This window comes from Canis aureus, chromosome 9 (assembly GCF_053574225.1).
Source record: "Canis aureus isolate CA01 chromosome 9, VMU_Caureus_v.1.0, whole genome shotgun sequence".
NCBI lineage: Eukaryota > Metazoa > Chordata > Mammalia > Carnivora > Canidae > Canis > Canis aureus.
Genome location: NC_135619.1, coordinates 25,600,528 through 25,624,850, shown reverse-complemented (window position 1 = coordinate 25,624,850; position 24,323 = coordinate 25,600,528). Strand labels below are relative to the sequence as shown.

Here is a 24,323-nt window from a genome sequence, read left to right as displayed (position 1 = left end):
TATTTTTTGGCAGCTTTGAAATTCGAGGAAAAAAAGTCTAAATGACAATTCTTATCCTTCCCTCAGAAAAATGGTTGTGAAGTTTCTATGCCAACCTTGATTATTTTACCAAAATGATTATGGGTTATGATTCATTGGATTATAGCATTAAAAATCTGACTAGAAATATTGTATAATAAAATAAGGTTGATATTTTACTGGCCTGTTGTGAAAACCTTTCTCTCTCTTCTTTCCTCACAATGAAATGATTAAGTGTTTCAGTTTGTCTGAAACAGGAATTGAAGTAGACTCAGATAATGCTGTGTCCTCTTCTTATTCTAATTCTTAATATGTAGACTCAGGAATGGGTAGAGTCAGATAATGAGGAATACCAAGAAAAATCTCTCCACCTTCTCTAACAATAGAAGTTCTACTTGCCTTAGATGCCAGGTAACTATAGCCTACTGTGTGAAACCTTTCCATCAAGCTATACTGATTACTTTATCTTTGGTGTTTTCTCAGTTGTGGTTTCACACTCCATAGTAGGGGATTGCCAAATGACTGCCCTTCCTCAACCTTTCCCAACGTTACAGAGAGACTGTAACTCAAAAGGATACAACCTGAGCTGGGACCTTTACCTGGGAGACAGGGTGCAGCTGTGTGGCTCTTTCTGCTTGGTCTCAACCCAGTTGAACAGAACCGTAGTGTTCTAAGCAAAAATGAGTTGCCCGTTGTTTCTTCGTGGCAGGCCAGAGCTTTGCTATTGGAGAAAGTTTTTTTTTTTTTTTTTTTTTTAATTGTACATAGAGATTTATCTCAAGGGAAAGCTAATGTTTGTTACTGAGAAGTGCTTATTTAATTGGTCCCCTAGTAATGGACTCAGCAGGCTTGTCACTATTGCAGGGGGGAAGCTGGAACTAGGATTGGGGGGACAATGGTTACTTTAGCTAAAGAACTGCAATAGAATGGGGGTAATATGACTGCTCACCACCTGATGGGAGGAAGAAATTGAGAATAGGCTTTTTATATGTAAAATAGGTAGTGGGTGGACAGGCATATCAGTCAGGGGGACAGAGGCACTCTGAGGGTTATGGGATAAGGGAGTTATTATAGGAATTAGACTGTATTCAGTTGAGGAGCTCCATTAGTGAAAATCTGGAAGGGGAGTTATAGGATCAGAAAAGAAATGAACCACAGATTCATCTGAGAAGCTAAGCTTGCCTAGTTACCAAAGAGGGGCTGTGAAGGGGAAGGTCTATGGCAAGCTCTTGCCTCTTTTTTTTTTTTTTTTTTTTTAGATTCTATTTATTTATTCATGAGAGACACAGAGAGAGGCAGAGACACAGGTGGAGGGAGAAGCAGGCTCCTAACAGGAAGCCCAGTGTGGGACTTGATCCTAGGACATGGGAGGGATCACACAGCAGAAGATAGACACACAGCAGATAGAAGATAGACACACAGCAGATAGAAGATCACACACAGCAGAAGATAGACGCTCAACTGCTGAGCCACCCAGGCATCCCAAGCTCTTGCCTCTTTGTGGCTATTGTCTCTGCTGGGTCACTAGCCAAGTATCCAGGGTGGGAGTAACAGGTGCTGCGATCAACATGATCAGCATTTGAGAAGAGTTGGACCTAGAACAGGGGATAGTGAGGATGAAATGGAACTGGCTGGTTACTTTTGCATGTCTCCATCTCCCTGTCAACAATGATCTTCAGAGAATAATTAGTCACTGTTTTTCTTCTGCCCTTCAAATCTCATGCAGGTTCTTTTACCCAACTTACCTTAGAACCATACAGGGAAGGGGATCCTGAGAAATGTAGCTCTTTAATTTAGCAGTGCATCCCACCCCTCCCTCCCAGGAGGGCTATGGACTTTAGGGCAGTGGGCCTGATCAGAAGCAGAGGGAGCTAAGAGGTGATAATCTTCGTTGTAAAGGATGAAAGCCACATCTTGAGATGCCTCACTTAAGTGGTGCATAGAAAAGTCGCAAAATGTTAATTTTGTCTATATTGCAGTGTATTTCTCTTCTGAACTTCCCTTCAGTGAAGAAGTTCGTAATTACATTACTATCTAAATGTTTTGGAGGCCAAAAAGACAAAGTGGCAAGGAAGCAAGAACTGTGTATTAGTTATTATGATTTTGATAGTGGCAGAAAACCCAATTAAGAGTAGCTTAAACAGGGATTTATTTTTTGCGTAGGGTAGGCAAAGGTGAAGTCGGTCCTGGGCTAGAATAAATGCTTAGTAAGGTCATATGGGACTCAGGTTCTTTAACTTTTTCTGCCTACCATTCTTAATATGTTGTTTTTTTGTGTTTGCACATGTTGTCTCATGGTCTCCAGATGTCTGCCTTAGTTCCAGACATTACTTTTGCTTTTAAAATAGGAAAAAGAAGGGCCCAAATCCTACTCTGTCATGGAGAAATCTCCCCAGAGCTCACTCTCAGACATCTCTTTCCATTCTATTGGCCAGAACTGTGTTACATGGATACCTCAAATTCTAAAGGAGGCTGGGAAAGAACTTAGCACAAGTGGAAAGGCATTACCCTGAATGTTTCCATTTGATCATGATTCAACTCTTGGACTGAAGAAGCATGATTTCTCTGATATCTCCCACAGCATGTTTTGGTATTCCTCACTTGGATCTCAGGAGGAAAGGGAACATCTACTTTAAGAGTAGACTATGATGGTGAGTCTCTGTTGGCTCTAAGTGGCAACAAGAGTCCAAAGAAGTACAACTCTGAAGGTCCTGGGGGAAAAATTCACCTGTTGGGAAGAAGATAGGACCATATATTCTGAATACCCTGACAATTAACAAATAGAATCCTTTAAATTAGAAATGCGGTAGTGTGCTTGGTGTCTGGGTTATATCTCTCTCACAAGACTTTTAAAGATATCATAATTGTCTGTTTTACATCTGATCCTTCCATGAGGAAGTGTACTCCTTTAGGATAGCAATCTTGCCTTATTTATCTGTGTCATAGCATCCAGCTTGGCATCTGCCCTAGAATGAATACTGACTGTTCATTGCAAGAATAAACTCTTCCAGAGAACCCTTGTATGACTCTTAGCAGTCTGTGGCTACACATTTGAATAAGTTGGGGAGAATTTTAAATTCCAATATCTGAGCTCTATTGACTCAAAATCTCTCTAGGTAAGACCCAGGCATCAGTATTTTTAAAAGCAGTATTTTTCAAAGCTTTTCAGGTGATTCCAGTAGGCAGCCAAAGTTGAGAGTCACTGCAATAGAACCTTTTCAGGTTTTTTTCTTTTTTAAAATACTCCTGGGAAAGTACGAAAACCACAGAAAAAATATCCAGTGGTGTTAGGTCTTAAACAAGGTCTGTGCTTGGGGTTCTTGAGGGGCTATTTCTTACTGGAATTCAAGCAGTAGTTAAGGTTTACAACCCTAACAAAGATAGTATGTTTCATTGAAAATATATTTTAACTGTGTCTATTAAAAATCTTCATAAATGAGAGACCTGGTTTAGGAATGAGATGAGATGATACCATCAAAACTGTAGTAGTGGTAATAATATTATGTAAATTAATTATCCCATTATTTTTCTCCATAGATCTTGGAGAATGACATGACCACAACCAAAGTGTAGATCATGATTTGTTTCCTCTCTCCTACCCTCTAATATGCTATTTCTTCATCCCATCCCCCAACTCCTGGTTGCTTTAGGCAGCACTAAATTTTCATGTTGTCATTATACAGAATTGCCAAAACTAAGGGCAAGAAAGGGTCTTTCTAGATGTAATAGATGAGAACAGATACTGTTCCTTTGGAGTAAGATCAACATTTTATGTATTGAATTTTTCCTCAACTCTAATCAGATTTGAATTATATCATCTGGTCTTGCGTGTAGTTGGTACACAATAGATATTAATTGAAAGGCAGTGTGACAAGGTGGAAACAGATAGGCCTGGCTTTGGGACTTGGTTCAACCACTTATTAGCTGTATTATTTAAGACTAATTACCTAATCTTTATAATATTTGGGTCCCTGATTTATCATATGTGAACCAAAGTGTCTTTCAGAGGTGGTGTGATTCTCCTCACCTTTAAAACATATTCCTGTATCTCCCACTAAACCACACCAAACTAAAATAAACTAAAATAATGATATACCTCCTTCTCCCCTTCATGGTCTCAGCTCAGGATTCTATAACAAAATACTATAGTCTGGGTGGCTTAAACAACATTTATTTCTCAGTTTTGGAAGCTGGGAAGTCCAAGATCATGGTGCAGACAGATTTGGCAAGTACCTTCCTCCTGATTTACAGAGGGCTGCCTTCCCACTATATCTTCTTTTGATGAAGAGAGGAAGCTCTGATGTCTCTTTTAAGGAAACTAATCCTATCATGGAGGCTCCACCTTTATGATCTCCCTCTATATTTAAGTACCTCCTGTTTACATCACTTTGGGCTGTTACAACAAGGTACCATAGGTGGCTTATAAACAAAAGAAATTTCTCAGTTCTTACAGTTCCAGAGGCTGGAAATCTGAAATCAGGGTGTATTAGTTTGCTAGGGCTACCATAAAAAATGCCATGACTGGCTGGCTTGAGCAATAGAAATTTATTTCTCACAATTCTAGAGGCCAGAAATGTAAGATCAAGGTGTCAGCAGGTTTTTTTTCTCTTTAGGACTCTCTCCTTAGTTTGCAGATGACCACTTTCTCACTGAATCCTCACATGGTCTCTTCTCTGTATGTGTGCATCCCTGGTGTCAATGTGTCCATATTTCTTCCTCTTACAAAGGATACAGGATCCCTGGGTGGCGCAGCGGTTTGGCGCCTGCCTTTGGCCCAGGGCACGATCCTGGATACCTGGGATCGAATCCCACGTCGGGCTCCTGGTGCATGGAGCCTGCTTCTCCCTCTCCCTGTGTCTCTGCCTCTCTCTCTCTCTCTGTGTGTGACTATCATAAATAAATAAAAATTTTTACAAAAAAAAAAAACAAAAGCAACAAAAAAAAAAAACAAAAACAACAAAAAAAAAAAAAACAAAGGATACTAGTCAGATTGGATTGGGGTCCATCTTAATGGTCTCATTTTAACTTACTCTTTAAGACCCTATCTCCAAATATAGTTCCTTTCTGAGATACTGGGAGTGGGGTTTCAACATAAGAATTTCCAGGGGGATTACAATTCAGTCCATAAAACAGCCTGTAAGCATGTGATTATTATTCTTTTCCCAGTGGCTTATCATCTCATTGAAGACAGTGTGTCTGTTGTGACCCACCATTGTTGTTATATAATTTGGCAGTACTATAGACAGTTCATTTATTGAATAAATGAACAATTATGAGTTAGAAGAACCTAGCAGAATATGAGACATAGTAATTGTCCTATATGTGGTAGATGCTATTAGCAGTAATGATGATGGTTCAGATGACTCAGGGATCACTCAGTTTTGTTCTTATGATCTAGTTGCTCCTATTAGCATTTCTAATTAGTTTATCTGAGGTCCTGCTGCTGAATTAAATCTTCAGGCTTTCTTGTGAGGGTTTAACCAAGTGCTACAAGGCAAAATGGTACTGGCACAGCTTCAGTAAATATAGAACGATGATGATGGATTTCCTGTGACTAATCTAACTTATTTGTAGGAAATTCTCTTAAAGCTTGTTTTTTTTTAAATTTTTATTTATTTATGATAGTCACAGAGAGAGAGAGAGAGAGAGAGAGAGAGAGGAGAGAGGCAGAGACACAGGCGGAGGAAGAAGCAGGCTCCATGCACCGGGAGCCCGACGTGGGATTCGATCCCGGGTCTCCAGGATCGCTCCCTTGGCTAAGGGCAGGTGCTAAACCGCTGTGCCACCCAGGGATCCCTTAAAGCTTGTTTTATGATTGATGTGCAAACCCTTTCCTGAGATACTAATTTTCCAACTCCTTTTTGTTATAGAAAAATATAAATGAAACAGAAAAACTGTTGATTGGTTATGTTTTATTTAACACAACAGTTTCAGTTCTTTGATCTTTACTATAAAATTGGGTAAAATGGATTCATAAATTAATATGTAATATTCAAGGCCCATTAATGTATTTTATGCCTACTGTATTTTTTTATAAAGATTTTATTTATTTATTCATGAGAGACAGAGAGAGAGAGAGAGACAGAAACACAGGCAGAGGGAGAAGCAGGCTCTATGCAGGGAGCCCGACGGGGAACTTGATCCTGGGTCTCCAGGATCCTGCCCTGGGCTGAAGGCGGCGCTAAACCGCTGAGCCACCCAGGGTACCCATGCCTACCTATATTATGTTGGATTACTTTGCATTACTTTGCTCTACTTTTAATATTATTTGAAAGTAAAACGAACGTACATTAATATTTTTCTTAAATATATTTTTCTCTTTCAGATTTTTAAGGTAAGCACATTGATTAAAATGAAAAATAAAAGTGGATGTATAAAAGTGGATGTGATGGATAATGTGGATTTAAGTTTTTCAAAAAACTTCTTATGCAACCTAAAGAACAGATGTAGCCAACATAAAGAGCCTATGCCCAAATCTATCTAGGATTTAACTCATTTTCCCTAAAATAATAGGAAAACATATTGAGCCAAGACCATAGGCTTTTTTATTTGCTGTTCCAAAACCTGTCATTTATCTTTCTGATCACTAGATGTCAGTGTTGTTTCATTGCAAACACAGAAGTTGGGGCGACCCAGGAGCCCAAGAGGATTTTGTCTGACTGCTAATCAACACTCTGCACCCTTACTGGCTTCTAAGGGTCATGAAAGTTCTTTGAGCATCACAGAAACGAAAAAGACCTTATGTCCTCACAGTCTGCACAGAATGTACATTCTTTTATTAGGCAGATGAATGATGAAGGGCAACAAGTTTCAAAGAGCCAAAGGCAATTTTTGCTTAATAATAACAACTACCAACAGATATTGAATGCTTATTATGTGCTAAGCATGGTGTTAAGCATTTTATACAGATTCTTTATTCAATGCTTGCTTAGAGCAAGCAATTACAGGAAAAATGTTACTTTCATTATGCTCAAATTTCACATGTGAAGAAACTGAGGCACAGTAAGGTTAAATAATTTGCTCAGGACCACAGAAGCAGTAAATATCAGAAGAACACTTCAAACACATGGAGGCCAATTGCTGAACTGAATTTTGCCTTAATGACTGTATTACGTGGACTCCCCTTTAAGTTAATCACGGCCATATGGAATCTTTGTTAAAAACAAAGAATACAGAATAGATATTTTGAAAGAAACTAATTTAGGAATTATTGTTAAGTATAAATTGTATATTGTGACTTAGTATAGAAGCCCTGAAATCTGAAATCCTTATTTCTAAGTATTTTAGAAAACATAAGCAATTTTTTTTCCCTCTTTGAATGCCACACAATCACAAAGGGATGATGTTTATTGAATGACCCCTTGAGGAAGGTGTGTGATGTTAGACATACTTGCATAGACATTTGTTCTTTCTTGGTGGCATCTCTGGGTCATAAGGCAGTGATGATGGAGCATTGCATGATATATGAGCTCTAATTGATAGCTTTTTGGTAACTGGAGACTAGAATCATGAAAGCCTTTTGAATGAACCACAGGAAAATTCTAGGTGACTATGATTTTTACTAATCTAGCTGGTAGCACAGTCAATTATGTAAAACATGGAACATTTAAAAATGAGCCTTCTAGAAGGCAATTAGGCAATATATTTCAAAACATTAAAACCTACATATAATTTAATGTAACAATTCCCTTCTAGGGAATAGTTATCAAAGTATTGTTTATAATAATATAAATTATTATTTATATAATATATATAATAATAATAAATGAAATAACCTGTAATCTCAAATAGAGATTAAATACAATTTAGTTACTAAAATAATTTGTAGGATATTTAATGATATCCAAAATGTTTACAGTATATTATTAAGTTTGCAAGACTATATTCTGTGGGATCCCAATTTGACAAAAACTAAAAATATATTTTTAAAAAAGATTTTATTTATTTCTTAAAGAGAGAGAACAAGTGAGAGAGTACAAGTGAGAGAGAGCATGAAGTGGGGGGAAGGGCATGGAGGGAGGGGCAGAGGGAGAGCGTGAAGCGGGCTCATCAGGGAGCCTGACTTGGGGCTTGACCTCAGTACTCTGGGATCATGACCTGAGCCAAAGGCAGACGCTTAGCTGACTGAGCAACCCAGGCACCCCTGAATTTTGTTTTTTAACTATATACAGACATGCAAAGAAGATTGAAGTACACAAAAATATGTTAGTAGTTATTTTTTTTTTTGGTGATAATGGATGACTCTTATTTTCTTTTCCTTTTTTTAAAAATACATAATGTGTTACTTATGACTTAGAAAAAAACCTCGCAAGCTATTTATATTTTTGAAAAATTACACAATCTTTTTAAAGATTAGTTTCAAAGCTTAGGTTTGTTGTGTAGAAAAGCTGATTATTGCCCTTTGTTTTCTAATATTGTCAGTTTTGTTAATTCATGGTGTGTGTGTGTGTGTGTGTGTGTGTGTGTGTGTGTGTGTAGGAAGACAAGAGGTAACTCAAAAGAGTTCTTCAATTTTATCTAACTCCAAAGGAAGGGTTGGAGGAAATAAAAACAATCCTGGGTACTCTTTTATACAACTTGAGGATGATCAGTGAGGCTTTAGTCAAGTGTTTCTCAGACAAGTTCCAATTTAGTGTTTCTAAAAAGGGCCATTGAGCTTTGTGTAGGCCAACATAGCTGAAGCCTGTCATTTGTGGTTGATATGAGCCTATCCCATTTAGTTCATATTTAGTCTGTCTTCTTAACGTGAAAGCAAAGTGGTGTATGAGATACTCTAAAATCTGTTGCTGCTTTTAATTCTGCTTCTTTACCATCATTTGTTGTTTCTTCTTTTAATGTGAGATTCCACAGTACAGGGATTCGGGCTTATTTCATGAATGTTGAGCATTATTGAAATCACATAATCCTTTTTTTTTGAAATTACATAATTCTAATTAGACAGTGAATGCTCAATTAAATAATTCCGAGATGGTCTCATACTTTTCTTTTGGGGATTTTACTGAGCAATTTCTTCACAAGCATATTCACCTGCCTTTAAAATAGCTTTCAAGTTTTATGAAGTGAAGGCTTTTACCATCAAATTATTCTTTTAAATTGGAATGGTATCAATCAATATGTGTTTTTAACATACTGAATTTTATGAAACATCCATACTGAGTGTCAGGACTTTAGATAGACATCCTTTCATTGTTCACAGCTTGAACATGAGCAGAGGATGGACAGAACTATGACTTAATAACTGGTAAATCTTGTAGTAGACCTTTGACCTTCTGGTCTCAACATTACAATGGCTGTTGGTAACAGCTGTAGCTAAATTGATTATTGTCCTGAGGTTTGGAACTCTAGCTCTAAACTCGTATTGAGTTGAAAACTTTAAATACCTTGTTCCCAGGAAAGTTTTTTTTTTTTTTTTCTGTTTATAGATAACATAATAATTCTTTTTTCCCTTGAGTGTTTGCTCTGTGTTTCCTTCCTGGGCAAGGTTACTGGACCTTGTACTGTATATGTATGAGACTTCAGCCATTGCATTGTTTTGGCCCACACTACCCTAATTAGAAATTACAATAGGTGATGCAAATTTTGGCTAGAAATCAAGATTCAAAAAATTTTACTCTAGAGAAAAATCTGAAGTTTGTGATGCAGCACACTGTATAGCTAGTATTGAACCTGGTTAAATCTAATCACACTGAGTCATGGCTGTAGTGTATACTACAGCACTGCTCAAACTAGTCTTGGCTTTCATTTTCTTCCATTAAAATACCACCCAAAACAATGAAATGCATTCGAGATAGCTATTTTGATGGAAAATGGCACCTTTAGCTGCATCTCTTAGTATAGGGTTATAAGATTTAGTAATGGAAGCAATTGTTTCTTTTTCTCTCTCTCTATCTTTTTTTTTTACTTAGTTTGTTCATGCTTGGAAACACAGCCTGCAAATGAAAAAGCTGTGGTGAAATAACCTATTCTATACAGGTTTCCCTATGTCATTTAGAAAAGAAGTACATGTTATTAAGAAAAAGTTGATTTTTTTAATAGTCCGTTCGAGTTTCAGCTTTTTGCTAGGTACTGAAGTGTTTAGGGTGGGAAAAAAAGGACATGATGCTTATCTAAAAAATACAATTTTGAGTTTTATTTTATGTTGTATAAAGTATAAGAATGGGGCCCAAGGGGTTCTGATGCCAAGCATGTAAAATTTAAAAAAGTAAAGTAACAAAAATTACGGATTATATTTTAATCACAAATACAGATGATACATAAGTAATAATCTGAATTTTAAAACTAATTTATTTTAACAAGCCTAAATTTTCTTTGACAAGACATTTTACATAGCCTATGCACCAGACACTGTTCTAAGTATTTTGGCACTTGATGAGAGTTCACTTACTTAAACCTTATAATAACACTATGAATATTGGTACTAAAATTATCATCAGCACTCCTATTTTCCAATGGGTATTTGCTTATGTTGTAACAGCAAGCAGTTAACAGACCTAGGGTTCAAGCCCAGAGGCTGACTCAAGAGTACAGGCTATACCGTGGATCTTGGGTGCTGGTGACTGTTGTCAGATCCCCTAGTTGGAGGAGGAGGAGACTGAATTGTGTCCCTAACCTCACTAGACTTGACTGAGGGTTGCAACACAGGTTAAGTGCATTCCCAAGCCTAATGGCTACTGTGATCACAAACCCTCCCCAAAAGTTTCTTTTGGGTTAATTCAACAAAATAACTACTTTGCACGTGGGTAAAGGGGAAGGGGAGTTTTCTTTAAAATGTATGGAGAGGTGGAAGTTAAAGAAGTGAACTGGAGAGGTGATAATCTTTCATCTTCAGAGGCAAGAAAGTATCTGAACAGGGGAGGAGAGATGATGGATAGGTAGGAGAAGGAAGATGGATCTGAATGCGTTAGATTGATAGGGAGTGACTGACTGACAGAACTATCTTTATCATCTGTAAATGCAACTTCAGTTCCCTTTCTTTTTTTTTTTTTAATTTATTTTTTATTGGTGTTCAATTTACTAACATACAGAATAACCCCCAGTGCCCGTCACCCATTCACGCCCACCCCCCGCCCTCTTCCCCTTCTACCACCCCTAGTTCGTTTCCCAGAGTTACCAGTCTTTGCGTTCTGTCTCCCTTTCTGATATTTCCCACACATTTCTTCTCCCTTCCCTTATATTCCCTTTCACTATTATTTATATTCCCCAAATGAATGAGAACATATAATGTTTGTCCTTCTCCGACTGACTTACTTCACTCAGCATAATACCCTCCAGTTCCATCCACGTCGAAGCAAATGGTGGGTATTTGTCATTTCTAATAGCTGAGTAATATTCCATTGTATACATAAACCACATCTTCTTTATCCATTCATCTTTCGTTGGACACCGAGGCTCCTTCCACAGTTTGGCTATCGTGGCCATTGCTGCTATAAACATCGGGGTGCAGGTGTCCCGGCATTTCATTGCATTTGTATCTTTGGGGTAAATCCCCAACAGTGCAATTGCTGGGTCGTAGGGCAGGTATATTTTTAACTGTTGGACCCTCAGTTCCCTTTCAAAGACTCTAAGCCATCTATGCACTCTTTCCCACCCAAATCCTATACAGTGGCACACTCCTTATTTAGCCATCTATTTTTGAATGTGAGTCTTGAGAAATTTCGCAGAAACATTTATAATTGGGTACCTCCTGGGTTGGTAATTTGCCAAAAGTAATCAGTAACCAGATTCCTTTAAGGCAAGGATTAATGGAAGTTAAGAGAATTTCTTTAAGTCCTTAGATTGCTGTTTCAGTCTCTTAGCTGAGAAGAGCAAAATTGTATAGGCAAACTGCAGTCTTAGAAATCAAGTTACTGACAACCAATACTTTCTCATTCTAATGTCTTTTTATAAATATAAAAGTTTTTAAAAATTTTTGTTTTTAAAAGGTTTTATTTATTTATTCATAAGAGACACAGAAAGAGAGGCAGAGACACAGGCAGAGGGAAAAGCAGGCTCCCTGTGGGGAGCCCGATGTGGGACTCAATCCCAGCACCCTAGGATCATGACCTGAGCCAAAGGCAGATATGTTCAACCACTGAGCCACCTAGGCACCCCCCAAAAATATTTTATTTATTCAGGTGAAAGAGAGAGAAAGAGAGAGAGAGAGAGAGAGAACAAGCAGGGGGAGGAACAGAGAGAGAAGCAAGCTCCTGCAGAGCAGGGAGCCTGACAACATGAGGTCCATCCTAGGACCCTGGGATCATGACCAAAGCCAAAGGCAAACAACAAACTGAGCCACCCAGGCTCCCCAAAATAAAAGTTTTTGAAAGTAAATTCTTGAAATCATTCTCATCCTCATCCTCATCAAGATGTTTAGAAACCAAATTTCCAGGATAAAGATGCTTATACTATTTTAGAAAAGGGAAATTCTGGCTCCAGAGATGTTTCTAAATTAAAGCCAGGACCTAGAAACATTGTCAAGTAAGAATTTTGAAGGATTGTAATTTCAAGATTTTTCATTTTGTACATTCAAAATTCCTTTTTTTCTGCATCGAAGAGTCAGTAATAGTGCATTTAGAATCTGCTATTTTTGTTTTTCTTTGAATTATCAGTATGCAGTAAATAAACCTCAGAACACTATTTCTCTTTTTCCCTTGACTTAAAATTTTGGCTTTTGGTGAAATAGACACTGCTGTGTTGACCCTGGGCTTTTTAAAGCTCTGTTATATAAACGATAAATGGTTTCTTAACATGCCCCTCACATCTCAAATATCTTTGTCCAACAAGGACTCCAGAATAACAAAATGTGCATCCGAGGCTTTGACATACACACAATGAAAATATAAAGAGGAGAGGGGAATTCACCTCTTTATTAGGGTGGCTTAAGCAAGGGAGAAGAAGAAGAGGCAAAAGGATGAGTGACCTTATTAGTCTTCTGTAAAGGAATTGGGGTGCTTCCTTTTCTGATCTCTTAAGAATTCCATTGTACAAGTTGGTGAATGAAAACATAGTCAAATATGAAATAGCTTTTAAGGAATTCTTTTCTTGAAAGTGCCCTTTATCCTCTTAGTTCTTATTTCAGACAATACGTTTCTTATGAGTATTTCCTTTTGATTCTATAAGAGAAAAAGGAAACAAATTTCCCTCTCTTGAGGGATCACCAAGTGGCAGAGGTAAGAAGAGAAGGGGTCAACCAGGAAAGGATGGGGAACAAATGTATAGAGGGAGAGCAATTAGTGCACTGTATTCATCCTGGAAAATGTTTTGCTTCAGGTCCCAGTGGGATCAATTTTAGAGCTATAGTTTCTAGTCTGTGTGTAGGAGAGATGCATAAAATAACTTGCCTGAACACTTGCTCATGACGGAGTTTCAGGTCTTCTCTGGTTCCGATTCTGCATATAAAATAAGAGCTTAGTCTTTATTGAAATCCTGCTTCCGTATATCCCAGTGGCCTAGTGGGCTACAGAGGAAAACAGAATTCCAAAAGACCGTAGCTTTGAAAATATATCTTTGTATAAGAGACCCTTGACACACCAGTCTTGATCTTGCAGATTCTATTAGTGAGAATCTTGGCAAAATTGATTAGTTACTTGCATAAGGTCTGGGGCTATAACCTTGAGCTCATGTGGAGTTGAAAACTTTTAATCCCTAGTTTCCAGATGTCCTTTTTAGCATCAACAGCAGCAATAAAAAAAAAAAAAAAATCAGGAACTGTAATATGTAGTATACCCAGAAAAAAAAAGAAATCTCAGGAAAACATGCTGTTCATTTGGCTTAAACCATTGGCATCCCCTCTTCCCCACCTCTAAATCCAGATTATGGTCAGATAAAACTAATCCAGTTAGGGCCTGGAATGATTTCTTTGTTCTGGATTGTAATGAGAACACAAAAGGATATGTTGTGAATTATAAAAACAATAATGTGAGAAAAAGATACATTTTATTAGGAATGTATATCTATATACAAACCTTATTTTTTAAAAATATTTTGTTTATTTATTCATGAGAGACACAGGGAAAGAGGCAGAGACATAGGCAGAGGGAGAAGCAGGCTCCCTGTGGGGAGCCTGATGCGGGACTTAATCCCAGGATCCTGGGATCATGACCTGAGTCAAAGGTGGATGCTCAACCACTGAGCCACCCAGGTGCCCCTATATAGAAATCTTAAGCTCCGTGAGTAGTGAGTAGAGTTTTCATGGTATAGTGTTCATTGTTAAATCCTTAATTCCTAGTATGGTACCTAACACTAGAGTCACAATACATTTCTGTAAAATAAATGAAAGAAATAGTGAATTCTGACACCAATTTCTGTGAAGATACTTATGATAATCTTTTCTGAACACTAAGCATAATTCTTTTGGATTTCCATTTCCTTTCTTTCCTTCCTTCTCAGCTCTCTTCAAGTCTTTTCTCTCTCAGAAACACCTTTCCTCCCTTCTTTTTTCCTTAACTTTCTCTTTTTGTTCATCCCAGGGATATACTCCTACATTTCTCATACCATCCATTCTTGATTGTCAATTTTTTGGTTTTGGACCCTAATCAGAATCACAGAAATCTCATAGTCTTTGCCTAGTATTTACTCAAAGAATAGTCTTTATCAATCGATTACTCCTAACATGTTCTTCAAAATGCTGGTGTGTCTCACTTGATTAGTTTACTCCTGGTGGGTCTTCATTATGCAGTTCTTTGATAGCTTCTCTGTAGCACCATCAAGAATCTTCACACTTGAGGTAGCAACTCACATGAATTAATTACACTTTAATTATGATATTTTCAAAATCATGTATGTTACACATTTATTGAGCACTTACTGTATATAGAGGACTTTAGGGGTTACAATGAAGAATGAATTATAATCCCTAGTCTCACCCATCAATTTTAGAGGCCAGAAAATATATAAATATATGATGATAAATAAAAGATTCAAATAACATGAGAAAACAATAAGCTATCAATATTTTCTGGTTCAGATACCAAGATTTTTCATATTTTAAAAGACATTTTGAATCCCCTACAATTCAGTGTACTATTGCCTTTAAGAAGGGCTAAAACAGGGATACCTGGGTGGCTCAGCAGTTGAGTATCTGCCTTTGGCTCAGGGTGTGATCCTGTAGTACCAGGATCGAGTCCCACATTGGGCTCCTTGCATGGAGCCTGCTTCTCCTCTCTCTGCCTGTGTCTCTGCTTCTTTCTCTCTTGTGTCTCTCATGAATACATAAATAAAATCTTAAAAAAAAAAAAAAGAAGGGCTGAAACAAGAAAAGACATAATTTTAGTCAAGGTAATGTGGTATTAGAAGTTGGTAAATTGATTTTATTTCTCCAACTCTGTCAAAAGACTGTTTTTAGAGTAAGTTATTTTATATTTTGCTTTTTTTTCACTTTTTAAATTAGAATTTCTGAATTGTGGATTGGAAATAACTTTCTGTTGCTGCCAACCTGATGATGGACTATGTTTCTGAGTCCCATGTCTTCCTTTGTTGTTTTCTAAAAATAAATCTTCAGTAGCTGCTTAAGAAAGAATATGTGAAAAACAATTTTTATGCTTTTTTTGCATGTCTGAAAATATACTTATTTCATCCTCATATTTGATTAATAGTTTTGTTTGGTATCACATTGTGAATTAAAACTGTATCTTCCTCAGAATATTGAAAAGATTGATTGATTCCTTATATTCTCTACTCTAGCATTGCTCTAGGGACTTGCTTTTCTGTTGCTTGTATATATACATATATGCACACATACATTTTATATGTTTTTCTTTCTGGATTCTTTTGTGATCTTTCTCATTAGTGTTCTGAATTTCACAGTGATGGGTCTTGTAGTGTGTGGGTGGATAGTTGAATGTGTGTTCTACATAACGTTGGGCCCTTAGTCTGCCTTTTTAATCTGATATATATCCTTCAGTTCTGAGAATTTGTCTCGAGTTATTTATTTTATTATTTCATTTCTTCTGTATTCTCTTTTTGCTTTTTGTGGAGTTACTATTAGATAATAAACATCCTGAAAGAATCCTCTAATTCTTTTACCTTTTTCTGCTTATTTTCCAATTCTTTATGTTTTTGTTCTTTCTAGGAGAGTTCTTTAACATTATCTTTCTTTTTTTTTTAATTTATTTTTTATTGGTGTTCAATTTACTAACATACAGAATAACCCCCAGTGCCCGTCACCCATTCACTCCCACCCCCCGCCCTCCTCCCCTTCCACCACCCCTAGTTCGTTTCCCAGAGTTAGCAGTCTTTACGTTCTGTCTCCCTTTCTGATATTTCCCACACATTTCTTCTCCCTTCCCTTATATTCCCTTTCACTATTATTTATATTCCCCAAATGAATGAGAACATATAATGTTTGTCCTTCTCAGACTGACTTACTTCACTCAGCATAATACCCTCCAGTTCCATCCACGTTGAAGCAAATGGTGGGTATTTGTCATTTCTAATAGCTGAGTAATATTCCATTGTATACATAAACCACATCTTCTTTATCCATTCATCTTTCGTTGGATACCGAGGCTCCTTCCACAGTTTGGCTATCGTGGCCATTGCTGCTAGAAACATTCGGGTGCAGGTGTCCCGGCGTTTCATTGCATTTGTATCTTTGGGGTAAATCCCCAACAGTGCAATTGCTGGGTCGTAGGGCAGGTCTATTTTTAACTCTTTGAGGAACCTCCACACAGTTTTCCAGAGTGGCTGCACCAGTTCACATTCCCACCAACAATGTAAGAGGGTTCCCTTTTCTCCGCATCCTCTCCAACATTTGTGGTTTCCTGCCTTCTTAATTTGCCCCATTCTCACTGGTGTGAGGTGGTATCTCATTGTGGTTTTGATTTGTATTTCCCTGATGGCAAGTGATGCAGAGCATTTTCTCATGTGCGTGTTGGCCATGTCTGTGTCTTCCTCTGTGAGATTTCTGTTCATGTCTTTTGCCCATTTCATGATTGGATTGTTTGTTTCTTTGGTGTTGAGTTTAAGAAGTTCTTTATAGATCTTGGAAACTAGCCCTTTATCTGATATGTCATTTGCAAATATCTTCTCTCATTCTGTAGGTTGTCTTTTAGTTTTGTTGGCTGTATCCTTTGCTGTGCAAAAGCTTCTTATCTTGATGAAGTCCCAATAGTTCATTTTTGCTTTTGTTTCTTTTGCCTTCGTGGATGTATCTTACAAGAAGTTACTGTAGCCAAGTTCAAAAAGGGTGTTGCCTGTGTTCTTCTCTAGGATTTTGATGGAATCTTGTCTCACATTTAGATCTTTCATCCATTTTGAGTTTATCTTTGTGTATGGTGAAAGAGAGTGGTCTAGTTTCATTCTTCTGCATGTGGATGTCCAATTTTCCCAGCACCATTTATTGAAGAGACTGTCTTTCTTCCAATGGATAGTCTTTCCTCCTTTATCGAATATTAGTTGACCTAACATTATCTTTCAAACTATTTAAAACATTCAAATTTATACCATCATATTTTAATTTCTATGGGCCCTTACTTTTCTCTAATTTTATCTTTTGTAAAAAAGAATGCCATTTTAAAAATGCTATCTTGGGGTACTTGGGTGGTTCAGTCCATTAAGCAACTGACTCTTGATTTCAGCTCAGGCTGTGATCTCAGGGTCCTGGGATTGAGCCTGCTTCAGGCTCTGTGCTCAGCAGGGAGTCCACTTGAGGATTCTTTCTTTCTTCTTCCTCTACCTCTCATTCTGGCCCTTCTCCCCCACTTGTGCTCTCTCCCTCTCTCCTTCTCTCTCTAAAATGAATAAATAAATCTTTAAAAAAAGTGCTGTTGGGGCACCTGGGTGGCTCAGTGGTTGAGCATATATGCCTTTGGCTCAGATTGTGATCCCAAGATTCTGGGATGGAGTACCACACTGAGTTCCCCTCAGGGAACTGTCTGTCTCTCCCTCTACCTATGTCTGCCTCTCTCTGTTCTCTCATGAATAAATAAATAAAATATATTTTTAAAAAGAAGTGCTGTGTTTTCTTACCTCATTCAAGATATTATTTATAGAGTATTATCTGTTTTGTATCCTTTATTTCTGTATTTCTTCCAGGCTACTGTTTTCTGTCTGTTGGTTTTCTTCTTTCATGTTGGAAACTTTTCTTAACCTTTGGATGATTCTTACATGTCCATCGATATATATGAGCAGGGCACTTGAAAGGCTGATTGGAAGCTTTCTGTATGTGAAGCCAGGGTTTTAGCCACCTGTGGGAAGTGAGCTGGATTTTTAGCTTGGGTTGGAGAGGGGATATAGCTCTCAAATGTCAGCATATATAGGTCCTTTCTCTGGATCTGTTCAATTTTTGTTAGAGAAAAGTTCAATTTCTATCAGGGGCCATATGCCTCTCCGTGAGCATTCTGGGAACAGCTTGAAATAAAAGGTTAGGTGATCCCTGCATTTAGGATGTGGACTTTTTGTTTCTAGCACTTTGCCTCACTTACCTTCACTCCCAGAGTCTGACTTCTCTCAGGTTTTTTTCTGTGAAGAATTAACCTCTGGTCTCCGCTAGTGAGCAGGATGTGGGTTAGTGGTGGGTGGGTAGGATTAGAAATATGTCTGCTTGCAGTGAGGGAATATGCCTGAGGAGGGTAAAACTCCTTTGTATACAGACTTTCAGTAATGTTCCTGTTTTCGATATGTGCCTCACCCCTAACTCTCCTTGTCCTTGTTTGTTATACCTTAAAAAAAATCCCTCTCATTTTGTTGAGATCATGATTTAGGTGGAATACAAATGCATGTGATTCAATTTCTAAGTTCAATAGTAAGTGGAATGGTAGGTTTTGAAGAGTTGTGTTGATAAATAGAAATCTTCTAATGGGCTTGGAAGAAATGGGTCTGAGTGGATCTTGTAAGCTCTGCCTAAGTTGGGCCAGTAATGTGAGATGGATGGATAAGGAGGTTTGGGCACACTTGTCTAAAGTGGAAGGGGTAGTTAGAATGAGAAAGTGGGCATGTGGTGGTTTGGGTTTTACATGTGCAAAAGCAAAATGGGAAGATTTTATTTTGAGTTCTTTGATCATGTGTCTTATATGATACTGTGTCAGAATAAAACTGAATGAGTATAAAGAGCTATGTGCTGTTTTTAGCTTAACTCAACAGATTTAGTTGATCATAGAAAGACTGTGTCAAAGTCAAAGTCATTGTTTGATCATGTCAGCTTTGTGCCGAGGAACTTTCTCATCATAGTTACAGACTCCTCTCTCAATGTGTCTTTGGATCCTATTGACATACTAATGTTTACAAGAGGGTGTAATAGGTGCTACTGTTGCTAGGAGTATGACTGAATCCAGTGTCCCATTGACAATGAGCTATGACACCACACTTGTAGAGAAAGAAAAGAACCATTATTTTTATTAGATTATTTTCCAGATGAAATTTAAAGCATATTGGTTGACATCCTCTTTACACTGGTAGCTGTTGATATTATATAAGTATTAAACTTCATTTTAAAAAAGATTTTATTCATTTATTTGATGGAGAAAGAGAGTAAGCAGGGAAAGCGGTAGGCAGCAGAAGAAGGAGAATCAGGTTTCCTGCTGAGCAGAGAGCCTGATGCAGGGCTGGATCCCAGGACTCTGGGATCATGACCTGAGTCAAAGGCCGATGCTTAACTGACTGAGCCACCCAGGTACCCCTTAAATTTCATTTTCAACTGAACTTATTTTTAAAAGGCATATAACTTGATGAAGAATAGGCACGTTTTTCTTATGGATGAATATTGAGCAAAACAAAGCAAAGCTCGTCTATTTTACTGTTATTTTTCTTTTGACTCTTTGGGTATTGAGGCCTCTCCTTGGTTGTAATCTCCAAAATTCTACATGAAAAATTTCTATGTAACAAAGGATATCTGCATTATTATTTTGGTTCCTTTTATGTATTTGAACATTAAAATGCAAGCTTATAGTTTTAATCCCCGGTTTTGTTTTACAAGCAGTTATTATACAAGTGTCATTTTCAGATGTGTACTAGGCTTAGTCTGTCAGAAGTGGCTTATGGATTAGCAAAATGTAATTATCCCTAACTTTTAAATTTAAGGCAACAACTAATAAAACTAAATGAACTTAGATTGCTAACAGGTTGTTGCCTCTGTACAAATTGTGCATTCAAATGCTACAGACTGGCAATCCTGTGATATTTTGTGGCTAATTCCCTCTTCTCATAGATGTATCGATATAACTCCTGAGCAGGAAATAGGAGTCATTGTGAGAATGGATATAAGTTTTAGTTATGCTAATATCCATGCTGAGTGAGAATACTCTCTGGTAGATGGGCGTGTGCCTGGGACCCTGATATGTGAGCTAAATAGTTAATGGGCTGTACAGGGAAGAGGAAGCTTTGAGAAAAGCTGGGATTTGAGAAAAATAGGAATGTTAAGGTCTACAGAACTTCTTTTGTAGAAAATGTAAAAGTAGAGAAAATGCTTTGGAGGCCCAGGTTCCTTCAGCATGTGTCAATTTTGCCGTGTCCACCTAGGCTCTTTAGTTAGGGACAGGCAGAAGTAGTTTACTAAACTGTACTACACACAGGACTAGGAAGCCAGATAGTCCTGGATATGCTACTTCTTAGCTGTGGGATCTGACAGGTTATTTAACAACCATACTTCTCAATTTCCTAATATGTAAAGATGGCATGATAATACTCTCATCCTAAAGTTGTTGTAAGAGTTAAATGCAATGACGTATACAAAAAATTTAGAGAAATGCTAACCTAGGATATGATCCATAAATGCTAGCTAGCCATTTGAAAAAATGTGGCTATTGTTATTAAAGTGGATGAAGAACCACAAGCAAAATTTCAGTTGTCCTCAAAGAAGTAGGCTAGGTAACAGAATGACTTAAATAAGGACACATTATAGCTTGGCAGATAGAGGGTTGATCACATTGCAGGCTGATCTGAATATGATAGTAATTGCTATCAAATCTGGGTAGGTAGGATTTGTTAGCCTAGGGATGAGGTGAACCAAAAAAGAATTGGAACTTGCATGGATGGGAAAGAAACAAGGCTAGATTGGGGCACAAAATAGAGAATGAGCATGAAGGAGAAGGACTTGACCAGGAATCAAGAAATTAACAGGAAAGGAAAGTTGAATATACTTGGTTACTGAGTTTAATTGGTTCTGTCTTTTGCTTAATCAACAACATAGATATAATAAATGGTTCTCAGAAATCTTTTAACTTTATTTTTAATTTTTTAAAAAAGATTTTATTTATTTATTCATGAGAGACACATACACACAGAGAAGCAGAGACACAGGCAGAGGGAGAAGCAGGCTCCCTGCAAGGAGCCTGATGTGGGACTTGGTATCGGAACCGCAGGATCACGACCTGAGCCAAAGACAGATGCTCAACACCTGAGCTACCCAGGCATCCAAGAAATCTTTTTACTTTAGCATTAAGTAAAATAATTTTTAAAAATATTTTATTTATTTGTTTATTTATTTATTTTAGAGAGAGAGGGAGAAAGAGAGAGAGAATGTGCATGTGAGATGGGGGAAGGGAAGAAGGAGAGGGAGACAGAGAGAGAATCTCTAGCAGACTGCTCCCAAAGCACAGCCAGACAATGGGCTTGATCTCAGGACCTAAGTAAAATAATATATTTTTATTAAATATATCGTCAGCTTTCTAGAAAGAAAGTAGCATAGGAAAACATATATTAAGGATATAATCTGCAATGCATTTTATTTTTTCTATTCTCTAAAGTCAAGGCCCAGGGAGTTAGGAAGTCAGTGGTCAGCTCTAGCTAAGGTGGAATCGGCAGGATACTTCTAAGTGAACTCACCCTTAGAGCAGGGATACCTTCTCTAGTGCTGGGTTCAAATATACTCACCATCAATGGAAGGACAATGCAAATCTCTGCTCCAGCAAGCTAAAAGTTAAGATCAAACAAAGAGACAGAATTAGTCTCCTATCTTTAGGTTGTTTTGGGATATATAATTTCACATTACTAGTTTTTTCTCATTTCTAAATCAAGAAGGGTGTACTGGATATCCTAAGAAACTCCTTAAATATGTGTATATGTATGAGTAAATGAGATGGGTGAGTGGGAGAAACATGTTCACTGAGAGCCTATCATGGCCAAGCTCTAATACCAATACTCAGTGAATGATGAGCATTATCTCATTTTAATTCTCCCAGCATACCAAATGAGAGAAGTAGTATTTTTTCATACTACAAAGAAGGAAACTGAGGTTTAAAGAGTTTATATAACTCTAAAGAAAGTGCTAGGCCTGAATTAGATCAAAGTTTTGACTCCAATTCTGATTCTGTAACTGAATGATCTAGAAACCAAGGGTTCCAGTTTTCAAGTAAACCAGCATTTTCTCTAATTTTTTAAAAAAAGATTTTATTGATTTATTTGGAAGTAAGTGAGAGAGAGAGAGAGAGAGAGAGCGAGAGAGCACAAGCACAGGGGAGGGACACACGGAGAGGAGAAGCAGGCTCTCCACTGAGCAGGGAGCCTGGCACAGGCTCAATCCCAGGACCCTGGGATCATGATCTGAGCTGAAGACAGACACTTAACTGACTGAGCCACCCAGTTGCCCCAATTTCTCTGACTTTTGAGTATTAGGATTGCGTGAAAGAAAAATCCATAAGCAAAAGTAATAGGCTTAATTTAAATACTTGTTTTTCCCCAAGATATTCAAGGAACATTACATACATCAATGAACACATCCTTAGAGCATCAGTGGGTGCTGATGAATCCACTTCTCTAGCAGTTGGTATATTTGCTGTTCCATTAATAGTCCTCTGCTTTGCTCCTTCATGCTCTTTGCTCAAGTTGCCCCTCACTTATAAGCCTCTTTCTGAAAATCCAATTCCTCTCTTTTCAGTAATATCTCAAATCCCATTCTCATTTGAACTATTTACAAATAACCTTGGTTTAGGAGTTTTTCTTCCAAACTCATACAGAATTTCTTACTATACACTTGGCTTGTTTTACTGCAGTTTACAAGTTGGTAAAACTTACCAGTGTTAAAACTTACAAGTGTTAGATATGTTTCCATGGATATGTGCTTACATTTCTTATCATCAGGTAACTACCATGGCTACTTCTCACTAGCAATGCCTTACTTTATGAATAATTACATATCCATAGAATTACAGATTGTTTTAGTAGCCATAATTCACTTGAAGAAAACAGCACTGAGAACTCAGGTTAAGCAGCGTGACATCAGGGCCAAAGCTCAAATATCTGGAGCCCACACTACCAGGTCCATATCCTGGCACTAATACTTAACCAGTTATGTGATGCTGGGCAGGTGACTTAGTTCCATGTTGCTTAGATTCCTTGCCTATAAGATGATGATGGCACTTCCTATATTTGGCTGGAGAATCAAATGAATAAATAGTTTAGAGTACTCAGAATATAGCCTGCCTTTACAAATACTATACAGGAGTAGGCTATGATTATTTTTTAAGACAAAGATCTAGGGATGCCTGGGTGGCTCAATGGTTGAGCCTCTGCCTTCAGCTCAGGGAGTGATCCTGGAGTCCCAGGATTGAGTCCCGCATCAGGCTCTTTGCAGGGAGCCTGCATCTCCCTCTGCCTGTGTCTCTGCCTCTCTCTCTGTGTCTCTCATGAATAAATAAAGTTTTTTTTTTAAAAGACAAAGATCTATAAAACAGACAGTTATCATTACTTATTTATTTAGAATCCTATAACTTGAGGAGATTAAATTAAATGGTTTTAATAATAATTAAAGGTCTAAAAATATAATTGGATATGTGTTCATTGATATGAGTATTGAGGGAGAGAGATGAATCAAAGTAACACAAAAGTTTTTGAAAATAAGCATGAACATGCTAAAATTGATTCTCTCATCTTCTAGAGTGGTAAATTCACAAATGCTAGAAATACCTGAGGAAGATGGCAGGATGTCTCTTCTGGCTTCCTTAGCTGTGAAGAGGTGATGATGGCCACCTTAGGCTACATTAAAGCTTCTGCACATGGTAAGAGACCTCTTCGCAGATACATTGATATCAAGTTTTCCAAAGGTAGCTGAATTCTCCAGCTGGTAGTTTGAATGCAATCAGATTCTCTGTGGGAGAATAAGAGGATAAATGACTCACCCCAAGCACACAGGCAGTCCAGATACATTCTTTAGAGCAATGAGTTTAAAATTTTAATGCAACAGATTTTAGTATTCTTATATCTACATTTCAGTGGGGCAATTGGAATGATATAAAGTCTATCAAAATAAAATTTCCATTTTGATACACATTACAAACCTCAATCTACTATTTCTGACCCTAAGAATGTAACCCTTTTAAGGGATACTCTTTTAGACATACTCCTAAATTGAGACAGGCGCTTAATTTTCTCCACACAGAGAAAATACTCTTTCA

The 24,323-nt window shown here is 37.6% G+C and overlaps 1 long non-coding RNA gene across 2 annotated transcripts in view; it reads left to right on the top strand.

Annotated features, from left to right (window-relative positions):
- LOC144320512 (uncharacterized) overlaps positions 1–24,323 on the top strand; it is a 143,941-nt gene that overhangs the window by 61,766 nt on the left and 57,852 nt on the right. For both annotated transcript variants that reach the window (XR_013386148.1, XR_013386147.1), the window contains exon 3: positions 23,807–23,927. This is a non-coding gene — a long non-coding RNA (uncharacterized LOC144320512). The remainder of the gene's footprint in view (positions 1–23,806; positions 23,928–24,323) is intronic.